This window comes from Cydia amplana, chromosome 7, assembly GCF_948474715.1.
Source record: "Cydia amplana chromosome 7, ilCydAmpl1.1, whole genome shotgun sequence".
Taxonomy (NCBI): Eukaryota; Metazoa; Arthropoda; class Insecta; order Lepidoptera; family Tortricidae; genus Cydia; species Cydia amplana.
The window spans coordinates 18,461,461-18,484,922 of record NC_086075.1 but is presented as its reverse complement, the minus strand read 5'-3'; positions in this window follow the sequence as shown (position 1 = coordinate 18,484,922).

Genomic DNA, 23,462 nt, shown 5'->3' with positions numbered 1-23,462 from the left:
GCCGTTTAATTTTACTAACACAATATTTAGCGTAAAAAGCCCACAAAATGAGGGCAGCACCAGTCATTCTAGTCATTCTTCATTTGAACAGGAAAGCGCAACGCAAGCATTGAGTGAACATCACTCACACAATTTACTGACTTGTAGTTTTTCGCGAAGTCCGCGTAATTTTACGATCACGAACAATGTCTGGCCGATTTGTGACAAGCTTCTTCAGTCCCCTAGCTATAAGAGTAACTTAAAGGTAATAAATAGTGGGTTGTAATTTTTTTTCAGTCTATAAACATTATACCTACTCACACGAAAATGATTTCTTTTAAAAAGAGCAACATAGTGGGTTGTAATTTTTTTTCAGTCTATAAACATTATACCTACTCACACGAAAATGATTTCTTTTAAAAAGAGCAAGCTAATTATGGTTACGTGTATCGCATTATAATTTTTTATAACTGTAAAAAGAGCATCTATCTCTTATTTTTACATGATTGTTATAGGTACTGTGACTTATGAATTATTCGTCTTGTCTTGTCGTTATCGACACGATTAGCCCAATACAATACGGTAACCGAGTCAGTTTACGCATTTAAGCTATTTTACAATTTTTTTATTTGATTTTACGAAAACAAAAAATCTTTTGTCGTCTGCTTTCGTTTCATACTTCCCTACACAGTCCACATGAAAAATAAAAGGATTTGTTGTTCTGTGTTTGATTCAAAATACCTCCTGTTCGTTAGTATGAAAAACCTGCATCCCTGAATAGAAACAAATTGAAAAACAAGCAAAATCGAGTGCCACCGGAACACAAAGCCTATTTATTAACGTTGCACGTAAGTTGGTCTATCAATTCACCCTGGCATTACATTCCTGTCGCATACCTAGCGTTGGTAAATCCTTCTATAACCTCTTTGCTGGCCTGCTTCTCCGGCCTCCACAGATGATTAGCTGCCAGGTAGAGTACCAATAGTATAGCAAACTACCTAGAGCGGTTTCATTGTTTTGTTTATCGTATACCATTGTCAGAGGACTTCTCTAGGTCTACAATAAATTTCAAGGTAAAAAATTAGATACCTTTGATAAAAAAATACTTAGTTGTGTTGGTGCTACATAAATGTGATCGCCATCGATTAAGCAATTTGAAAAATTGGTTCCTGATCACTGATTAAATTTCACCGTGTATATTGGTCCGTCTGAGTCGTCAACTCACTCGTGTTCATTATATGTAATTGTGATGTCAGCCTGTAACGGACAGTTTCCTTTGTGATGTCTCTCCGACGTGGCAACTCACGGCGCCTCATTCTACAGGCATTAAACGTATCAAAGTTATATTGAAATCATATTGGTTACATAAATGCTCAGCTATACCTGGAGGTTGACGCCGCCGTCGCCCAATATTATTGTATAGGTGTTTTTTTTATACCACATCGGTGGCAAACAAGCATACGGGCCGCCTGATGGTAAACAGTCATCGTAGTAGCTATGAGCGCCGCGCCGGCGCGCCGCCGCCGCCGACAAAATTTTCGCGCCGCCGCCGCCGACGCTGCGCTATCGGCGTGGCATCGGCGTGACCTTGGTAGTTACTACTACTTTCGGAATCAGATAATATATTTTTAATCGAGTTTAGATCATTAACAGCGCCACTTCGAATAGTTTATAGGCATTCAAAAGGTATTTTAGGCCCATATAATTCAAAAATATCGAAGGCAAATGCAAACTTATCTGTCTAGTAACCGCGCTACTAGTCTTGGGGAAACGAAATTATTTAATATCAATTTTAACATCAATATGCTTGTAATAAACATACTGATTCCCTTCCATTTTTATTGTGGAACGTTCCACATTACAATTTATAGAGTGTATATATACACTAGACATATGTCAATCACAATGAAAAAATTAACTGTGATCAATTCTGGCTAACGTGAGCTCGAACTCGAACCCACATCTTTGCATTACCGTACCGATCTTAATTTTGCCAGCTAACCATCATTTACCGCGAATTTAGCCATTGCAAGCATGGTTAAACGTCTTTAAAAGGTATAAAATGGGGTTAATTTTAAGATATTAAGCGTTTCCACGTCCAAGTCCAAATGTCCGGCCGTTGGCTTCGCACGGAAGGGCGTCGGAATCGGGTCTCAATTAAACTTGGCCACTGTTCAAATTTCAAGCTTTGCTCTCTCGCAGCTCAATATATGGCCTTGCATCGCTGCCATGGAATTAAGCCGCTATCTGAACCTGCAAGTTTTTGGCCCTGTTTGGAGCTCAACTTTCGGCCTGTTTTAAAACGCTTGAGCCTTGGTCCTTATCCGATCTTAGCTCCATTGCAGCTCGGCCTTTGGCGTCGCACGAATGCGCCCGCAGGAAAGCTCCAGATCTTTAACACTATGGCTTCAGTCTTTATTGGCCTGCGCCCTCGCTCTGCTCTCATGCAGCTCGGCCTCGCACAGAAGCGCGCCGCAATTGGCGCTCCAGGCGTTCGGCCGTCAGCCAATCTAACACTTGGCGTTCGATTCTTAGCTGTATACTTACCTGCAGCTCATCCTCTGGCCTCGCATTGGGAGGCGTCGAAATCAAGTCTTCGGTGTTACATGGAGCTCGGCGTTGGGCCTCACTTTGGGCCTCACTATGGTTATCGATATTGGTTATCGATACGGAGACGGAGCTCGATTTTCTTTGGACTGTCGAGTCTGTCGACAAGACGTTTCCCTGATACAGTCAATCCGCAATTTTTAACTTAGCATTAGCACAAAAGAGTGCCTCGCTAAGATCTTCCGGCCAGAACCTCTCCAAGATTAAGTCCGCCTCTGATGCCGCGCGATACCGCTTATCCACTGTTTATACGATATCAATTTTTTTCGTACCATTATTCAATAAATTACCCTTGAAAATAAAAAATGCATTTATTTCATAACTTTCTTACAGCAAAAACATGTTTTTTCGGTAAAATTTTGGTTTGATTCTTTTTTCATTAATCGAAGGTGTTTCAAGGCCACGCCGCCGATTCGCCGCCGCCGCCGACCAATTTTGACCGGCGCGCCGCCGCCGGCTATATGCCTATCGGCGCTCATATCTACATCGTAGCCTATGGACGCCTGCAACTCCAGAGGTGTTACATGCGCGTTGCCGACCTTTTTAAAAACCTGTACACTCCTCTTTTGAAGAACCCCATACTGTAGACCCTCGGGAAAACCTCGGGTTCAAAAACTGGATTGGCGGGATCTTGCTCAGCACAGGGAGGATTGGAAAAGGAGAGGGGAGGCCTTTGCCCAGCAATGGGACACACACATAGGCTAATAAAAATAAAAAAAAAACTGAAATAGATGTCATATGTTAAAGAAAAAGTGACGAAGCCCTCTGCCAGTGGTGAAGCCCGGATTCAAACACAAATCAAAATATTTAATAAAATCATTTGATTTGTTCCCATAGTTGTGCAAAATAGTTAAGTTATTAAGTTACAGTGAAACCTGGATAAGTGAGACTTCAAGGGACGAGCAGATTTGTCTCACTTAAAGAGGTATTTCACTTACCCAGGCTCTCAGTTAGCCAGGTACAAATAAATGTCTGTCTCATTTACAGAGGGTCCCATTAATAGAGGTGAGAATATAGGATATATTTCAGTTACAAAGGTCGTTAATAAGGTATTTAAATATAAATAAGGTAAAATAATCCTTGTTCCTAAATATTTTTTAAGTCTGTTTAAATATTTCTTTGAATTTATTTTGAATGATTCTCCAAAGGATAGATTTTTTGAATTAAATTTGATAAGGACTTCATTGCGTTTTAGAAATGTATTAAATGAAAATCTGTTTCTTCGTGTTACTTATCAAATTTCAGCTTTCGTTTCGATAGTTTTAACTACATAATGTAACTAAATGAAACTTGAAGTCGTTTCTTAGACACAATTAAGCATATGCGGAATTTGTGCATAGACTAAGGGTTACTAAGAATACAGAAATTGATCAATAAAGTCCAAGTTAGAGAGGTCATAGATTGACGTTATCTCAGATACAGAGGTAAATTCCTATACAATTCTAAAAAAACAATTAGGAAAATGGAATCTTATAAATATAGTCTCAGTAAAAGAGGTAAAATACACTCTCTGTCTCAATTATAGAGGTAAATGTGACTATAAAATCACAACAGCTAATCCCAGTTATAGAGGTTCGTTTTTTCTCACTAATAGAGGTAATTCAGTGCTAAAGTGTCGGGACCGCACCATGAGTCCCAGCTATAGAGGTTTCTCACTTATCCAGGTCCCACTTAACCAGGTTTCACTGTATAATATATGTGATTGTTACACATTATAAGTACTTCAAGTATTTCATTGGGCTATGGTTGAAAATTATACAAATATTTTATGACTGACTGTACAAAAATTACAAAATGTAGTAAAAACCTGAAGAAACCATTGAATGAGAGGCAACGTATGACCCTGTGGAGTTTATTAGGACATGTCCAGCAGTAGACATTTTTAACAAGCTTTTATTAGGTCGACCTGTATGTAACTATGTAATGGAATCTAAGGTAACTAATTTAACCATCTTCCAAGGATCGTAGCGTCATGAAAATTGGCAGCTGTATGTAGTTCTGATGACAATACAATAATATGGTACTGTCGAACTGATCTGATGATGGAGACAGGAGGTGGCCATAGGAACTCTGTGATGAAACAATGCAACCTAATTGTGTTAGGGGTTTTTAGAATTGTCTCGATGAGTATTAGTTGTCTGTCGTAAGAAAAGTACAGTCAGCGATAAAAGCTTGTACCAAAAATTAGATTTTTGCCCAAAAACTTATTCGTCTAATGTTATTAAAGATGATGGTGACATGTGCTAAATACGAGTAAGTGGCTGTGTAACACTGCCCCACCATGCTTATTAGATTTGTTTTTATATATAATTTATGTTTGTTTCCGAATTTGGCCCAGTTACTGACAAAAATAGCCTCTGGTACAAAATGGCAGCTTTAACTTTAGCCAGCGTTTGACAAAAGGCTTATTTAGTAACGTCACATGTAAAATGTAAGTAACTCTATTAACAAATGTGCAAAAAGCGATCGGTAAATATATCCTCTTTCCACAAATTAGAATCTTACAACACAAAATGCAATTTCGATTTATCTGAAAACGATTCAAAATACACTGTAAGGCCTAGGCTAGATAGGCATAGAACCTAAGCCGTGATTTCACACTGCATGTCTGATACAGGATGAGCCTGTTCCACAAACATCAGCTACACGCTCCGTCAATACCGCCAGCATTGCTAAACAAAAGTCGTATGTGCGTATACTTATTTACAGTCACATACGACCTTTTCAAAGTACACTCCAACATCGCCAGCATTACTAAACCAAAGTCGTATGTGCGTACTTATTTACAGTCACATACGACCTTTTCAAACTATACTCTCAACATCGCCAGATTTGTTACAAAAGTCGTATGTGCAATGTGCATACAAATGAAATGGGCAGATACGACCTTTTCATAGGACTATCTAGTGTGCAGAGCTTTGGTAAAGAAAAAGGCGTATGTGTATACGAATGAAGAGTTACATACGATGTTTTTAGCTGGAGAATATCTAGGACAGACAAGGTACGTTGTCGCTGTTTGCGATGAGCGAGTCGGGGTTGAGTGGACCAGAATAAATCAGAATTTTCGGGGAGCAATTTTATTTTACATTTTGGAAGAAGAAACCAGCCGTCAATTATTTTTATTTAATTGTATTCATTTCATAAGTAAATGAATTTAATATATATAATTATAACGTACACGTGTATAGCTTGTGTGCGGTGCGAATTCGTGTGTCGGTATTATCGTAATGAATGTCATAATCGTGGCAGTAATGCGGCAGCAACAACGACGCCAAAAAAGTAATGCAGCCGACATCCCTACGTCACTTTAAGGGTAACATTCCATTTCTGACCGCAGCTGCACTACTGGTACTGAACGCGTCGCTGTTACTGTCAATTTCCATAGTAAAATGAACAGTAGTGCAGCAGCTGCGGTTGGAAATGGACTGTCACCTTTAGACATCGACAATGAGTGCTGGAAATGGCTTAAAATTTATATATTTTAAATACGTTCTGCAAAATATTTGCAAAATGTATTCTGGCCATTATAACTCCCCCATTAAACTCGTCAGGTTTCGAGTGTCGGTCAATTTGGTTTGCCGGATTGAATGCAGGCCGCCAACCAATTATTAGATGGGCTGAAATGACGCGGTTCCAGACCGCCCGTAATTATGTGCGACCCACAAAACTCAGCGGCTTGGTATATGTGACGTTATCTATGAAAAGGGCCATGCTGGCCCGGTCTCTGTTACTGCCTCTACTCGACTACGGCGACGCTGTGAATCTTGACATGACAGAAGAACTCCTGGACAAGTTAGAGCGCTTACAGAATGTCTGTATAAGATTCATTTTCGGCGGAAGTACGATCATGTGTCTTACTATCGTCAAAAACTCAATTGGCTTCCAATCCGCCGTCGTAGAGATCTTCACACTCTTTCTCTTCTCTTTAATGTTCTTTTTACACCTTCTTCTCCTTTATACCTCTCTCAAAAATTTCAATTTCTGGCTGAAGGCAGTGGCCACCGTCTGCGTTCGAGCGCGAATTTATCACTTGCCATCCCTCCTCACAAATCTCGAGGATACAATAAGTCCTTTGCAGTGCGTCCAGTGAAGCTGTGGAATGAGCTGCCTGTTTCGCTCAGGCAGGCACAATCGGTTGCGTCGTTCAAGGAGAGGTTAAAGAAGCTATGGCTATCTGATCTGACTGATTAATTTGTCTATATTTATATTGTATAATTGCTTTATATCTTTCTAATTGTTTCCAATTTTTAGTGTATTTTCCCCATTCCTTTTTGTGTAATATATGTATGTTTATCCTATATATTTTGTATGTATTTATATCCTTTATCTTTCTGGTACCTTGTTGTACATACATTTTGCTGCATTTGTCACCCGCTTTTCACTTTCTCCTCTCATCTACTCAAAGGTTAACTGGAAGAGATCCCTCAAAGGGATAAATTCGCCTTTGTACTTCTTACTAATTGTTTGTTATTTTTAATATGTCTTTTTGTACAATAAAGAGTTACTACTACTACTACTACTACTACTACTACTACTACTACTACTTATTGTCGATGGCGCTTACGCCATTATTAACGATGTTCCGATATAAATGCAATGCTGTGCGGCGTAAGCGCCATCGACAATAAGGTCCCTTTTCATAGATATAATGCCCCATATTTGATTGAAATAAGGGAGACTGGGGTAGACAACACGCTATAATATTTTTCTAATATACTACAATCTGACATTACTATAGCTACCGTAAAATGGGGTGAAAAGCCAATTTTCAACTTCAAACACGATATTGACATACACCCAATTGATAAAAGATTTATTCGTAATCACAGACAAAGAAAATAAACTAATAAAAACACTTAAAATAAAACCTTATAAATAAAAAATTTGGCCTAGGTCGTGGTCGCTCGGTAGGGTACCCAGAAGGCTGGCCGCATTGATAAAAGTAAAAATGTTTACTTAATTTTTCTGAGTCTTCGTTAGTTCTTTAGTTTTGAGTTTGTAATTTTTTTTTCTATCTAATTTAGGGAAAATCAGATACTTTAGAAAACTAGTACCAGACATAGATACCTATATGTTGCGGAAATTTTCATGCCAAATTTAATGGAATTACTGTAAATCTGATCCTTATTTCGAGCCTGAGGAAGGACCCCCGAAGGGCCCGAAAGATGTCGCCAATAGCGACTAACAATAATTCAAGTGAGTGAATCGTTGTCGTCTAAACATAATTATCCTTATTTCGTTGTAATATTGGAAAGCAGTGAAATTCAATTTATACTGAATAAATCCTTTCCCATTTCCTGCAATATACACGCCCGTATTTGTAAAAGTTTTCAGCGTAAAATTAAGGTATATTGTATGAGTTAAATTGGTTTACGCCCGTACAGTTTGGTTGCTGACGAATGTACTTATTGATTTATTTCTTGAGCTTTTACTAACTAGTTCACGCAACTACCTACGTTCGCGTAGTTTCGTAATTTTATCAAAACGTTGCTTTTGCATATTTTTTAGGGTTCCGTACCTCAAAAGGAAAAAACGGAACCCTAATAGGATCACTCGTCTGTTTGTCTGTCTGTCTGTCCGACCGTCCGTCTGTCACAGCCTATTTTCTCCGAAACTACTGGACCAATTAAGTTGAAATTTGGTACACATCTGTAAGTTTGTGACCCAAAGATGGCCGTGTAACGTAAATAAATGAATTTTAAATATGGAGGCCATTTTTGGGGGGTAAATGAGAAAATTAAAGTTTTTCTAACTATATCGTGTTACATATCAAATGAAAGGGCTCATTGTAAGAATCTCAAATATATATATTTTTATAATTTTAAAATAAATAGTTTAGCGGTTATTCAAGAAAATAGGCAAGAAATGACCACATACACATACAATTTAATTATTTTTTTAAGAAGCAGAAATGTCTGTGACCGATGCTATTATGCTCAGAATAAATTAAAAATTGGAAAAAATACTGTCTTGGGTGACACTCCAGACGCCGTGAGTTCAAGTCTCACCCAAGAGAGTAATTTTTCCACTTTTAAATTCATATAAATAAAGATGTTGGGAACACTTTCGCCAGTAGAGTTATTATAATTGTGATAAAATTAACATATTTAGTTCTTAGGATATGTCTGACAAAAAATGCACATAGGTCCGTGCAAATGTGCAGTCAAGCGGGAGTTGGACTTAATGGACGGAACCCTTAGAACGCGAGTCCGACTCGCACTTGGCCGGTTTTTAAAACTTTATTGCACTCTAAAAAGTACAAATGGCGGACTTAATGCCTCATGGCATTCTCTACCAGCCAACCATAGTCATACAATTACTACTTATATAAATTTACCAAAATAAAATTATTGGCGTATCAAGAGAACATGTTTTGGTTCAGTTATATGATTGCAGTTTTATTTTAATGACATATTGTAAACGAAATACTTACTAAGGCCCCCCCCACATCTAGCGTCTCCCGAACGTCGACGCCTCACCAACGCCCGCGCGGCGTCGACGCCGCGCTCCCGCAGCGCCGACGCCGCGCCCGCGCAGCGACGCCGCGCCCGCGCAGCGCCTCCGCGACGCCAGCGGCGACCAACGTCCAGTCAGACGCTCCGACGCTCGACAGCCGCCACTGACGTCGAGGAGGCGCGGCGCTAACGCGGCGCCGACGCCGCGCGGACGTCACTGCGACGTCGACGTTCGAAAGGCGCCGCAGCGTCGCGTCGGCGCTGCGGGAGCGCGGCGTCGACGCCGCGCGGGCGTTGGTGAGGCGTCGACGTTCGGGAGACGCTAGATGTGGGGGGGCCCTTAAGAAAGTTATTCCTAAAAAAAATGCATTTAACCGATTCCGATTTCCAAGACCTATGTGATCCCATAAGATCTCCGTAAACAAAGTGTTGTACGGAGCTCTAATTATCAACATATGTTTATATCACCCTGTATGTTACAAATGCCAGTTTGAAATTAAACACGTAGGTATGAAAACATAACTACATAATACAAATGTATGATAATAGCAAGGTACAGTTTGTGTGTAAGCAAGGCAGATATGCGGGCATTACAAGCATGTTTATGTTTAATGACAAATAGGAGTTCTTTACACGACGCCCCCGGAATGCGAATTGAGTTGCCACATGTACCGAACACACGGACAGAGAGGTAAGATTGATTGTGATGACTCTACCCTGACATAATTTAAGGATCATTGTAACCACAGAACATATTAAAGAGGTTAGAATGGCTATCGCGCGCAGTTAGTATCGGAACCGGTGTCGCCGCTCGTTCCTCTCCACATTTACTAACACTCGCGCAACGGTAGTAAAAACTAGCTAACGCCTTGTGTGCGTGGTGAATAGATACGCCTCCTTTAGACAGATTTGATATCTGGCTTCTTAATCTGAACGTTATTGTGACGCAAAAAGGCATGTTTACTTCGTTTTTCGGTCAGCGCGGGCGAGTAGCATGCGACCGTTTGCTCAAAACCGGCGGCGACACGTACCCTGCTCGCATCGCCGTTCTAACTTGTTCTGTGATTGTAACTCACAATATGACAATAAAGATTTCAGAAGAAAAACAAACAAATTCTTCCTTCCTCGCGTTGTCGCGGCATTTTGGCCACGACTCATGGGAGCCTGGGGTCCGCTTGGCAACTAATCCCAGGAATTGGCGTAGGCACTAGTTTTTACGAAAGCGACTGCCAACTGACCTTCCAACCCAGAATCAACAAAAATATAACAATATGAAATATTCTTTTGGCAGTTTGTCTCACCGTGTGTAGTCACACATGAGAGGCTTTCACAACATTAGAATTATATTCATTTCGTGTATTAAGCTACAGACGTAATACAGTTACGTGAGATACTTAATGCTGCGGTGGAATACTCAACAAATGACCTCATACAGATAAGTATCGACGTAATAATTTATTTATTTAACCAACTTACATTTACAGCAGATTGCCAAACATGAAAGTTATAGGTACAAAAAATATAAAATTATCAATAACATAGATAGCATAATTATTGTTAAATTATTTGTTAAATATGCATACATTTCAATTTATGGTGTCAACTTAAATTTTTATATAGGTACATATAGGTACATAGGTACATAAGGTAAGATAATCTTTATTTCATTATAAAATACATCATAATGATGATGAAATTAGAAATAAATTAAAGATATGGCGCGCCACGCGAAACTTGCGACGGAAGATGTGGCCGTAGCGCTAGGTTTTACTCTGAAAATATATAACGTAGATATAAATTACATCATATCATCACTACATAGTATAAAACAAAGTCGCTTCCCGCTGTCTGTCTGTCCCTATGTATGCTTAGATCTTTTAAACTACGCAACGGGTTTGATGCGGGTTTTTTTCAGGGCTCGGAACCGGTTTTTTTGTAAAACCCAAAATAGCCCAGTATTTTTAATTATTTTATGGTCTTTATGTAGGCATGAATCATGTATTTAGGTAACACCTTCGTATTGTTAGATTGACCCATTAATAATGAAATAATAAACCAAAGAACGAAAAAGAACGAAATAATACCGGTATTTTTTGTATGAAGAAAAAACCGGTTCCTAGCCTTGGTTTTTTTAAAGATATAGTGATTCAAGAGGAAGGTTTATGTATAATTTAACCTGTGCGAAACCAAGGCGGTTGTCTAGTATAGAATAAAATGCTTAAAGGAATAATAGTTAATAGGTGCCTGAAAACCTAACCTGAGCCTTACGTCGAACAAGCAATTTAGCTTTCCGTAGCATGCAGCGGTCAGCGCGCCATTAGCATGTCACAGCTTGCCGGGCGTAATCACACCGAGTTTACGCCCCTGACCACATGAACAGGCGTAGAACGAAATGCCAGCGGGCGTATGTTGGACCTTCCTTCCAAAATATCAACATAAAGGCCCTTTACATCCACACTCGACGTCGAGCAAGAGTATTTTTCCGGTTCACCAAATATCAGGCGGCCTAGCCAAGGTGACAATCGCTTGCGCTTCGCCATCGAATCGCTTTGTGTCTCTCTGGTGACAGAGAACTGGTAGCGAACGAAACGCAAACTGACACTCCACTAATATGGAAGAGTGATCTTCCATATTAGTGGAGTGTCAGTTTGCTACAGAGCGTTAGCGATTGGCATCTTGTCTACGGGGCCAGCACTGTAAAGGTAGGTTAGGTAGGTCCTACATACGCCTGTGGATTTTTACGTATACTTGGGTATTACATTCCTTAAATAGGTAGCTATAAAGTAGGTAGTACGCGCGTGGCGAAAATACTAACTGTAAAACATTACAAATCGAATCCAAAAGAAGAAAATAAATTTTACCAGTCATCATGAGGAAAAAACTCATTATCTGCATCAGATTACTTTGCCTCTCTTATGGATAAAATTCAACTTTCACATCAGGGTCTGAAGAACAAAAGGAGCCTTTACGACCTGGGGCCTATTGCATAACATTTTACAACTCATAATACAAGCGGATGCCTCTTTTCATCCCTTTTATTAGAAAGAGACTTCCGCTTGTATTATGAGTTGTAAAATTCAAATTCCTTGACTATACAAACTAACGTTTGTTTTCATCGGCAGACGACAAACAATTACTTACTTAAATTCTCATCAATAAATAAATAAGGCTCATGTAAGTATAAAACTCCACTGTTTCTCTTCGGTTTACCTTCAATTGCTTATAAAGTAGTATTATCTCGTTTCATGTCTCACGTCTCGTATTTACTTTAACTTTAACGGTAAAAAAAAGATAAAAGATAAAAAGATAGTTTATTCAAGTAGGCATAATTACAATGCGCTTATAAACGTCAAATAAAGCTAACCGGCTCCAACCCTACACCTCTGCCCCGAGAAGATTTAAATCCCCCCTCAATTGGAGGAGGGTATCCCAATATGGGACCGGCAACAAACTCGGCGGGACACATCTTTTAAAAAAAAATTACATCTTATAATTAACATGCATTAAAAAATACACGCTCGCTCGCTCGTAAAACTCGCTGTTTATGTGTTTACGTTTAAACTTGAGATAAATAAATAGGTACTTACTGAGAAGTTATTTTTACGTGTTACAAAACAATCTTGGAAATAAACGTTTCTTCCAATCATGGAAATTGTATTAAATAGAGGAGCAATATTATTAATTAATTGTTCAATCATTTCTGCGCATAACGTTTATTAAAGCTATACAAAACATAGATACCTACAGAATAAGCCCATCGAGAAAATCAGCTTATTGAAGTTCGATTAAAATTCGAAAATTCATTTCAATACATTCTGCCTTTAAAAAGGGGAATAAAAGAGCAAACGGATTTAAAATGGCCGAACTAAATGATTGGGCCGGTTCGGGTGTCTGAAATTGCGTATTGAAATATTTGAAATTGCACACGCGTTTTGTAACAAGCTTTTATTTCACTTGCAATGTTCGTATGTAGTAGGTAAACAAAGCTACAGGAGCATTCCATCGTTACGTAAGGGACATTCGGACCCATTTTTACGACTTTACGAGCCTGGTTCTTTTTTGGCATGCCTTTTTATAGTGTAATATTGGTATATTGTAATAGCCACTGGTAGCCGGCTTTAGAATAGCGCCAACCCTCACATAGGATAAGGGTGTCGCTGTCGAGGCGACTAAGTCCACAAACGAAGCAAGAAGGTATTTCGTTACAGGGGAGATGGTCGTCCTCTTAGCATTGGTTTGCAATCCATCTAGGAGAAGGATACTCCAAAATAAAACCCGGAATGGAGTTTCCGTAAGGCGCGAGTAGGGTCCAACCTGAAATAAGCGGCAGATTCCTGCAGCCGACCTGTGTCTCCACACGTATTGGCTCGCCTTTTCTGTGGGATAAGACAGTGAAGCTGAGAGGGTAATGCAGGTGCTGGGCATCCTGCGTTTCCTTAATTTCGTCCCAGGCGGTGTAATAGGATATTTCTCCGGTTTTACACCATAAATCGTCTGCATTAGACGCTAAGGCCAATGATGATGATTGGTATCATCTTAAAGCTGCTTGTTCTTTAATAATTGATTAATTTACTTTTAAGCAATTACGGCTTTTAGCGGTTTTACTTTTTATACGCAAGTAGACAAAGTAATTCGGGATTAAAGTAAATATTTCGTAAGCGATTCGCATGCAAAATACGCCAATACTTTGTCCTACACGTAGACATTGCATAAATAAAAAAAATATGTAAAAAAACTAGATGAAAAACTTACCGTTTTCATGGAATGCTCCTGCAGTCGACAGTAATATCACACCGCAATACTGCAGAAACGTATATAAAGAGGTTATATTATATAAAATGAATTCTCTATATTCGTTATGCTGGTGCAGTCTAAATCTGAACAGTGACTTTAGAGTGTTTTTTGAAATTGTTCGCACCGACTTAGGTACTGAAATAATTTGGGTTACCTGCAGAAAACATACTCATCATTCTAGAGCATTTAGAAATCCCAACGTCAATTATTGATGCAATTTTAAAAGCGGTTCCAATTGGTCCATTAATTGTCGCACATTCTGTCGCCGGACGATAATTGCTGCAGGAAATCCTGCTGAGAGTGCATGCTTTTCAGCCAAATGAAAAAGGAAAAAAACGTATGTGACGTATAGAAGGACACCGAGGCGATCTCGTGTTGTGTTTTCAAAGAAGTATTATTTATTTATTGAACAAAGGGATATAGTCGGATCACGCTTACTTTTCATGCCAAGTGCCGCAAGGAATAAGTAATACTTACTGATACTAATAAGATACTGAGTGGTTGATACTAAGTGTATACGGATACATTCTTACTGCCGAGTTTATGCAAAATTAGCCGAGCATAGTAATTACCTAGTTTATTAATAGGAGGCAAAGTTTTTTGCAAAACTCTGTACAGTTTAATTGTAAGTGTAATTCTCTAAATAAATGAAGACTAACCCTAAAAACGTATATTAATAGAGATTATAACATAAGTAACATAATACCCTAAACTCGCAACAGTCGCCGTTTAAAACAATTGCCTAACTTCACCGCAAATCGTAACACGAAACGAGACCGTAAATTATAGTACAAATTTAATTAACTTCTAATTGCTCGTGATAATGGGATGCCGACTCAGGTTCGTACAGTTATTAGGCACGAGTATAATCAGCATTAAATCTTAATAATTATGAAGCTGTATTTTAGAATCTGTTGCGCGAGATCCACTGCTAACCAATGATATTATATAACCATAGATAGGTTATACTCATACTTGAGGAGCACAAAAAATACTTCCATATTTATTTCTGTGTCTACGAAGAAATCTGTTATTTTTGATTAATTTTCTCATTACATCATCTTTGTCACACTCGTTGTTAAACATAAAGTCGTCTCTTTCGGTGTGCGGGAGCTCGTTAGCACGTGCACATTTCTCGCTTGTCCAGCCGCGTCTAATCTAAAGGCAACTTGTCCAATTTGTCACAAGGTAAGCGCTTCAATTTTGGAACGCCTATAACCTATATCTTGTGTTATAAATCATTGCTGCTAACATGTCAAAATCGTATCATAACAATAACAAAACTTGTTAAGATTTACGACTTAGAAATTGGCTAATCATGAGTTAATTTTATAATACGAGTATTGTTGGTATACTGAAACTATGTTGGTCAAACAAGTGCCCCCGTTTCCACTTTCCACTACCCAAGCGTGCCGAACTGAAAAACATGTTGGATTGCCAATTAATTGTATTTTTATACTAGCGACCCGCCCTGGCTTCGCACGGGTTAACAAATATACATAAACCTTCCTCTTGAATCACTCTTTCTATAAACCGCATAAGATCCGTTGCGTAGTTTTAAAGATCTAAGCATAGGTACATACAGACAGACAGCGGGAAGCGACTTTGTTTTATACTATGTAGTGATAAATAAGACCAGGGACCGATTGCATAACAACTTGTAACTTATATTATAATACTAGCGGAAGCATAGCGGAAGTCTGTTTCCAATTCCTTATATTATTAGTTACAAGTTGTTATGCAATCGGCTCCAGGTTGCTTTAACATTAAATGAAGTTTCATCCAATATAAATAAATAAACAACAATAATACGAATAGACTTCATGAGGCTTTTGCTATTATCTATACCGGCAGCCAGACAAGGAGCACTGTTTGCAGTGCAAACATGATTGTTTTTATTTCAACTGCGCTGTGGGTACAGCTCTTCTGGAACTGCAGGCAATTGTTTGCTCCCGAAAGTGTTTGAACAACTGCATCCCTAAATTACTATCCAAATATTTGTTAAGTATTTGAAATTTAATTACGCTTTTAAGGAAAAAGTGCATCGGTTGACAAGGCGCTACTGCCATGTGATAAATATTCAGCATTAAAACAGCACTTTTGTAGCTTTAAGGACGACTCACGTTAGACCGGGCCGTGTCCGAGCCGGAGCTTCCGGAGCTTACTTTTCTATGACAGATGACTGGTGATCACGTGATGCTTTCCATAGAAAACAAAGCTCCGGAAGCTCCGGCCCGGACACGGTCCGGTCTAACGTGAGTCATCCCTTAAACGTATTCTAAACCGTTTAGAAAAATATGTTTTTTGCACACGGTCATTTTAATTATTGACAGTTTTGTCACTTGATAACAACACACATTTCCGTATTTTCTTACAAATTTTAATATTTCTTTACCCCACACACAACACAAAAAAACATACAATTTGCTTGTATGTTTTTAGTATTGTGTGGTCCGACACGCACTTGGCCGGTTTTTTACAGGTACCGTTCATTCATTCGTTCCGTTCCCCTCTTCTCAAATTGCAGACTTGTAACATTCATTGAACGGATAACGCAGGCCACAGTGTCAGGGTTTCAAGTGTGCTCAATCGATGAGAGCAGGTACTGAGGATTTTTTACTCTGGTCTAAGTTTTATGATGAGAGCGATCCGATTTTAAGTTTAGTAGTTGTGCTTACTAATAAATAATATCCCTCCCTAGTATTATTTATTAGTAAGCAAATTCACTACTGTTTTTGACCTAAATGGTCGCGCACTGTGCTCTTTAAGAGGATTTTCCTCCCGCGGACGTTGCGGCTGAGGAATAAGCTTCCTGCCGAGGTTTTCTCGAGCGGCTACAGTATGGGATTCTTTAAAAAAGCGGCCAAGTGCGAGTCGGACTCGCCCATGAAGGGTTCCGTATTTAGGGGATTTATGACGACGTACGATTAAAAAAAAAACTACTTACTAGATCTCGTTCAAACCAATTTTCGGTGGAAGTTTGCATGGTAATGTACAGCATATATTTTTTTTAGTTTTATCATTCTCTTATTTTAGAAGTTACAGGGGGGGGGGACACATTTTACCACTTTGGAAGTGTCTCTCGTGCAAACTATTCAGTTTAGAAAAAAAATATATTAGAAACCTCAATATCATTTTTTTGAAGACCTATCCATACGAGTAGATACCCCACACGTATGGGGTTGATGAAAAAAAAAATTTTGAGTTTCAGTTCTAAGTATGGGGAACCCCCAAAATTTATTGTTTTTTTTTCTATTTTTGTGTGAAAATCTTAATGCGGTTCACAGAATACATCTACTTACCAAGTTTCAACAGTATAGTTTTTATAGTTTCGGAAAAAAGTGGCTGTGACATACGGACGGACAGACAGACAGACATGACGAATCCATAACGGTTCCGTTTTTTGCCATTTGGCTACGGAACCCTAAAAAGGAGTGTACAGGTTCTTAAAGGGTCGGCATCGCATGTTGCAGAGTTTCAGGCGTCCATAAGCTACGGCGACTGTCTACCATCAGGCGGGTCGTATGCTTACTTGCCACCCACCAGGTATTAAAAAAATCTATCTGTCATTTTGGTATCTGTAAAATAAATTAAAGGTTTACACACGATTCTAAACCGCCCACAGCTTACATTTGGGCTACAACCGCCCGCCATCTAGGGCGCGTTATTTTGGTTCCTGCCCGTAATTACGGCTCGCCGCCTGCACGGAGTAAGGCTTAGCACGCACTGCGGTTTTTAAAAAGCGGTTCCGCTACCGCAAAAAATGTAACGTACGGCATTCTTTATAAGCGCACGCACTTGCGATTTAAGAATGCCGTACGTTACATTTTTTGCGGTAGCGGAACCGCTTTTTAAAAACCGCAGTGTGTGCTAAGCCTTACGCCTGGAAAATGTATGGCGCGTGAGTGACAAGGGGGGTGGCGTGCAAGACTTTTAAGCCATTGCACCATTCTACTAACCCAGGGTTAACCGGTAAACCTGGAACTACCATGGTTACTAGTACAATTTGACACTGCGTTAACGGTTTAACCGCTTAACCCCGGGTTAGCGGGATGGTGCAAGTGGGCCTTAGAGGTTTAAGATAACATATTTAGAGGTATTTAGAGCAGGGATCGGATACCGGGAATTTTGTATGGGAACGAAAACGGTTGTTAATTATTTCATTTCTAATTGGGCAATCTAATAATACGAAATTGTTACCTAAACACAACTGAGTCCTACATTATGAGTATAATATAATTCGAAAAATATGATTATTATACGAAGTTTTTGCAAAAAACCGGATCCGATGCCTGATTAGAGGGTTTGGAAGGGACTTGATTTTGTGGAAGAGAGATGTTAATTCCGCCGAATTATTCAGTTTTCACTGAAATTATTTTTAGAAAACAATGTCTTTAAACTAACTTTCAACAAGGTACGTTGCGAAAATTAGTTTTAACTGAAGAATCCCAGTTAAAACTAGTTTCCCCTGAAATTAAGGAAGCGTTTAAAAATGATGTTTCGGAATAACACTGCCATTTTTATTATCGTCAGGTTTTTCTGGAAAAAGAATGCGTTACATACGACAATAGGCTGTGGTTTCCGTACAAGAAGATTTTTGTAGGCTTAAGATAAAATTTAGTTATTTACGTAGAGGGTTTGAGAAAGACTTGATTTTGTTTCTCCATTTTGGATTTCATAGGCCTATAAGTCCCGGTCTTTTGATAGGCTTGCGTGGGGATATAGATCCAACACGTAGAGTCCCTTTGGAGAGCTTTAATGTTATGTAGAACGCCTGCTGGAACCCGTTCACAGGCGCAACAGACACCCATGAACCGGTCACAATAGGCATTGGGATTATTGTAGAAAAAGTGAAAAGTATACCGGTCTATGGATTGAAGTTTGGGTGGACAAAGAGAGTGTGGGTTATTGCAAAGACTTAATTTTATTATTAAGTCAGTCGTTAATCGTTAACGTACGTAATACGAGCAAATTACATAGGTGAATGATGTCCAAATGACATGATCAACCTAAATTTGTTAGATCAAATCAGCCCGCTACCTACTACGAATGAAGCAAAACGCAGACTAAGTTAAAGTCTGAATTCCGCAGCGAACTAAGTCGATTGCTCGACTCCCAATCGCGGAATCCGATGCACATACTGATGAAGGAATCTCGCATGCTGCATTTTATTCGAATCAGTGCTTTTATAGACAATCCTGCTCGCTTGGTTGTCCGCATACTTATATTACTAGCATATTTTCTGATAACAGTGATAACATACGAGTATAGGGTACCTATATACTATTTTTTTTACTCGTACCTATATAAAAACCGGCCAAGTGAGTGTCGCACTATGTGCTATGTGTAACGAATGTGCGTATCTTCATGTTCTTCGTGTGGGACTTAGTCAATTTGTAAAATAATGTCCCTATAATATTTATTTATATTTTATTTCATACGACACGAAATAAACAACCACCAAAAGCATTAGTTGCCAAGCGGACCCCAGGCTCCCACGAGTCGTGGCAAAATGCCGGGACAACGCGAGGAAGATGATGAATATACTTATATCGTTTTCTTTTACCCACAACACAAGCCTTATTGAGCTTACTGGGGGACTAGCTCGATCTGTGAAGCTGTCCTGTAATATTTATTTATATTTGTCTAACGTAGTGTACTTTTAATCTTCTGTGCTTATTTTTTTATTTGCCACCCTTTCTAATTGTATAAACGGTTGACCAGACTACAAGGATTAATAATATATTAAAAGCTAACAAAACAATCGCTTACTTAAACTAGTCATAAAAAAATATTACCATCACAAAAACCCAATAAAAATAACGGCCATGAAAATATCCAGTCGTAATCAGAGTGACCCTCGATAACGAATTAACATTTCATGTTAAGTAGTAGGGATGTACCGACTAGTCGGGAAAGCCGACTATCCGGCCACATTTGTAGTCGGCGATTAGTCGGCGACTAGTCGGCATAAAGGCCGATTAGTCGGTCTATTATTAATTACAGAAAGCAGGACATAAATAAAATAAAGCCTATATTAATCAAATGTTACATGCCCATTTTATTCAAATACGTATTTAGATTATAAAATGAGCTTGTGTTCATATTAAATTCATGCATAGATAATTATGTGGGTGTATCGTCGTAGTAGCACAGAACATCTTTCAGTTGATATTGAAAGCGCGACGACGCAAGGAGCAAAAAAAAATGTTTTTCTAATGCATCCGAACTTGAATAATTTACTACAGTTGCCATACAAATGTAATCTTTATCGGAAAGTAACGATTATGAATTTGGCCGACTAGCCGACTAGTCGGCCGACTAATTGGCCATCCGAGCGCCGATTAGTAGGCTAGTCGGCTAGTCGGCCAAAACCATAGTCGGTACATCACTATTAAGTAGCAATATTTGAGAGTGAAGAGGTGAGGTAGTTTCCACGGTTATTTGCCGTAGGGTTCCGTGCTAGATGCCTCGTGAGCGTTTATAGGCTCGTAACTAAGGGCTGACCTAGCGATAACGGGGCTGGTCTAAGGATTAGGAGAAACACGGGGTACATTAAGTTTTAATTCAGTAGGATTTTCAAAGAATTAAACCTTGAGCAAACCTTATTTCTAAGTTGTTTGTTAATGTTGCAAGCGCAAGCCTCATATGGATTAGTTTAAAGAGATATATGATTGCTTTATTTATAATATCCTTATGATAAAACCCCATTATAATAAATACTTATATTATACAATAAGGATTAGGCCCCACGTTGGGTGCCATTTTTAAGAACCGTTAATAAAATTATTGTTCAATATCCTACTGCTTTATGAGTAAGAAGAATAACTATAATTTTAAGGTTTTTTTTATCGTATGGCATTACATTTTAACAGATACAGAGAAATCATAAATCTAACTCCAGAGAAATAATCCACTTGACAGCTTCGTCGTTCAGAAAACTGAAAAATCAGGACTTCTGGGGGGCCTCCAGTATATCGAGTAGATGGGCACTCTTGGAAAATATGTTGTATACTTGTTCCTCGGATCTTTTAATTCTTGAATCCTTACGATATCAACTGTTCCATTTTGGGCGCCAGCTGTAAGAATAGAAAATGATCGGTCAAAAGGCTATAGTGATAAATAATGTAGATCAGTTTTATTAGAAAAGTAATACAACTTTTTGACCCCTGTATGGACTAGGCCCCACGTTGGGCGTCTAGCATATAATAAATGTTGGGCGCCACTTTTAAGAACCGGAAATTTTCGATCAAAAAGCTTTAGGCATAAAAGGAACTTGAAAGAAAAGAAACAAATTTATTTGATTATAGGTTTAACTTGAGTTTTTTTAACAAGTTTAAGATGTTTATAAAAGTTGCAAGGCTAGGCGATGTTTATATCGATTAGTTTAAGAAGCAAAAGTAATATTTTATTTCTAAAAACTCCAATAAAAGAGAGCTCAATAAAATAAACATGGACACGATTGGAACTCGGCCCCATTTTGGGTGCCAACATTACTGTTTTGAACAATCTAACAATTTATGGCTTTACTCAATACAATAACGCAAAAAAAACATTTAAACATATTTAACGATATTCGCCTCAGCTCTTCATTTAAGGCAAAACCAATTCAGATGGAATTAAACTAATTTCCTAACTAGCCCGACGGGGCATAAAAACCCAAGCGGCAGACGCAGTCTTCTTTTTATACCGGGAAAGAGAAAACTCACTTAAATATTATTAATGTGACGACCTGATTTACGGTAAAGAGAATATAAATGGAAACATGCATACGTCACTACATAGTATAAAACAAAGTCGCTTCCCGCTGTCTGTCTGTCCCTAGGTATGCTTAGATCTTTAAAACTACGCAACCCATTTTGATGCGGTTTTTTTTAAATAGAGTGATTCACGATGAAGGTTTGCTAACCCGTGCAAAGCCGGGGCGGGTCTCTAGTTCAAAAGAAATTTAAAGACGGTACGGAGCGCACGATTATTTATGGTAAAATGTTTACCTCGGCAGCGACATGTTGTAGTTAAATATCACCAGCTGCTATAATAAAGGTCGAATAGCGCCAAGAGTCGTGTCGGAATGTTGCGGAGTTCCCACACGTTAAGCTTATTTACGTTTTACCTGATATTTGCCTTAATTAAAAGTTTTCCGTCGGTATTTGTGCACAATATACCACGCCATGAGCCAGTTTATATCCACATATACCTACAAGGCCACTTTTGGGAGCAGGTCCCGTAGAAAACATGCCAATCGCTTACGCTCTGTAGAGAACGAAACGCAACATTAGTACTCTGTGTAGCTCTGATGTGTGTGTAAACTTTCACCTCAACTGTTTTTTTAAAGTGATAACTTCTTTAGCGGCACTGTGCACTTTTTGAGGTGGGGAAAAAATGTTAAACTCGCGAGAGATCACGTGACCGTAAGACGGACACGTGACCTGATCGAAAAACTGTTACATGTAATGTCATTGAGTTTTTCTTTATTGATTTAAATCCATCTAGTGAGTTTCGCTCTAACTGGTATTAATATAACTCGAATACTAACAGTGATTTGCTTAGGGGTTTCAAACAATGCGACGAAATAACGATAGATGGCGTTAACCTCAATTATACATAGTGCATTTTGCGCTAGTCATTGAGTTTTCACTTCTGCCGTGCAACCCGTTGTTTTTTTTTCATAATTATACCTACATGTTAGAATTCACGGTGATTGACCGCTGAGATACACACCGCCATATAAATGGTGCTTAGAAGTTTCGTCACGAACTAAAGTTCTATTTCATTTCAGAGGGACTTTAATTAAAACCACTGAAATCTACTCGCAAAGCGTTCAGAATAAGTGTTGATAGGGCGAGCGCGACGTCTGTTACGTTTTAGCTTGAACAAAAGTGCTTTCGTAAGTCTCAAATGCCATACTAATGAAAACTCCATAATATGCTACTGAAATTTGATCCCATATTGTAGGAAATAGAGTTAATTTTGTTTTGTTCAAAACAAATGCAACTCTGTTCTAATTGAATTTAAATTTTATCGAACTGAATAAGTACCAAGTAAAACTACAAATTATGATAGTCTGCCATTCATAGTATGAACCGAAGGTTGTAAACCTCCATAAAATAGGGTATTTGACTACTAGTGAAATCAGTTTCTTTTTTTGGAACTGTTAAAACGATTTTGCTACTATGGAAAGCATTTAAATGAAACACTAGCATGTGACGTCACAATCAAATTACCTACTCTTTATAGTTTTTTACGGGTTTTCAAATAGAAATTGTGTCTAAAAATAACTGCTGTCTACGTTTCTCTATTAATCTTCTCGTGCTTTATTTCATGCATTACATTTTAAATACAGTCAAATACCCTATAATGCTCACTTCACTATCCCACTCAGCTGTTCATTAAAAGCAACTGTAGTCAACGTGGCATTCAGAACTCACAATAATCGCAACAAAGCCGTCTCAACAATGGCCGATGGACGATGTTTTGTGTAATTCAAAATGATACTTTCATTTTGCGACCGCAATTTTTCAGCGACAAGACGGATTGCCGGTTGAGAATAGGAGACATTCGAATTAAGTTTGAAAATATGTTACTGGTTTGGTTTGATATGTTACATGTAGCGCATCGCGCTCGCAC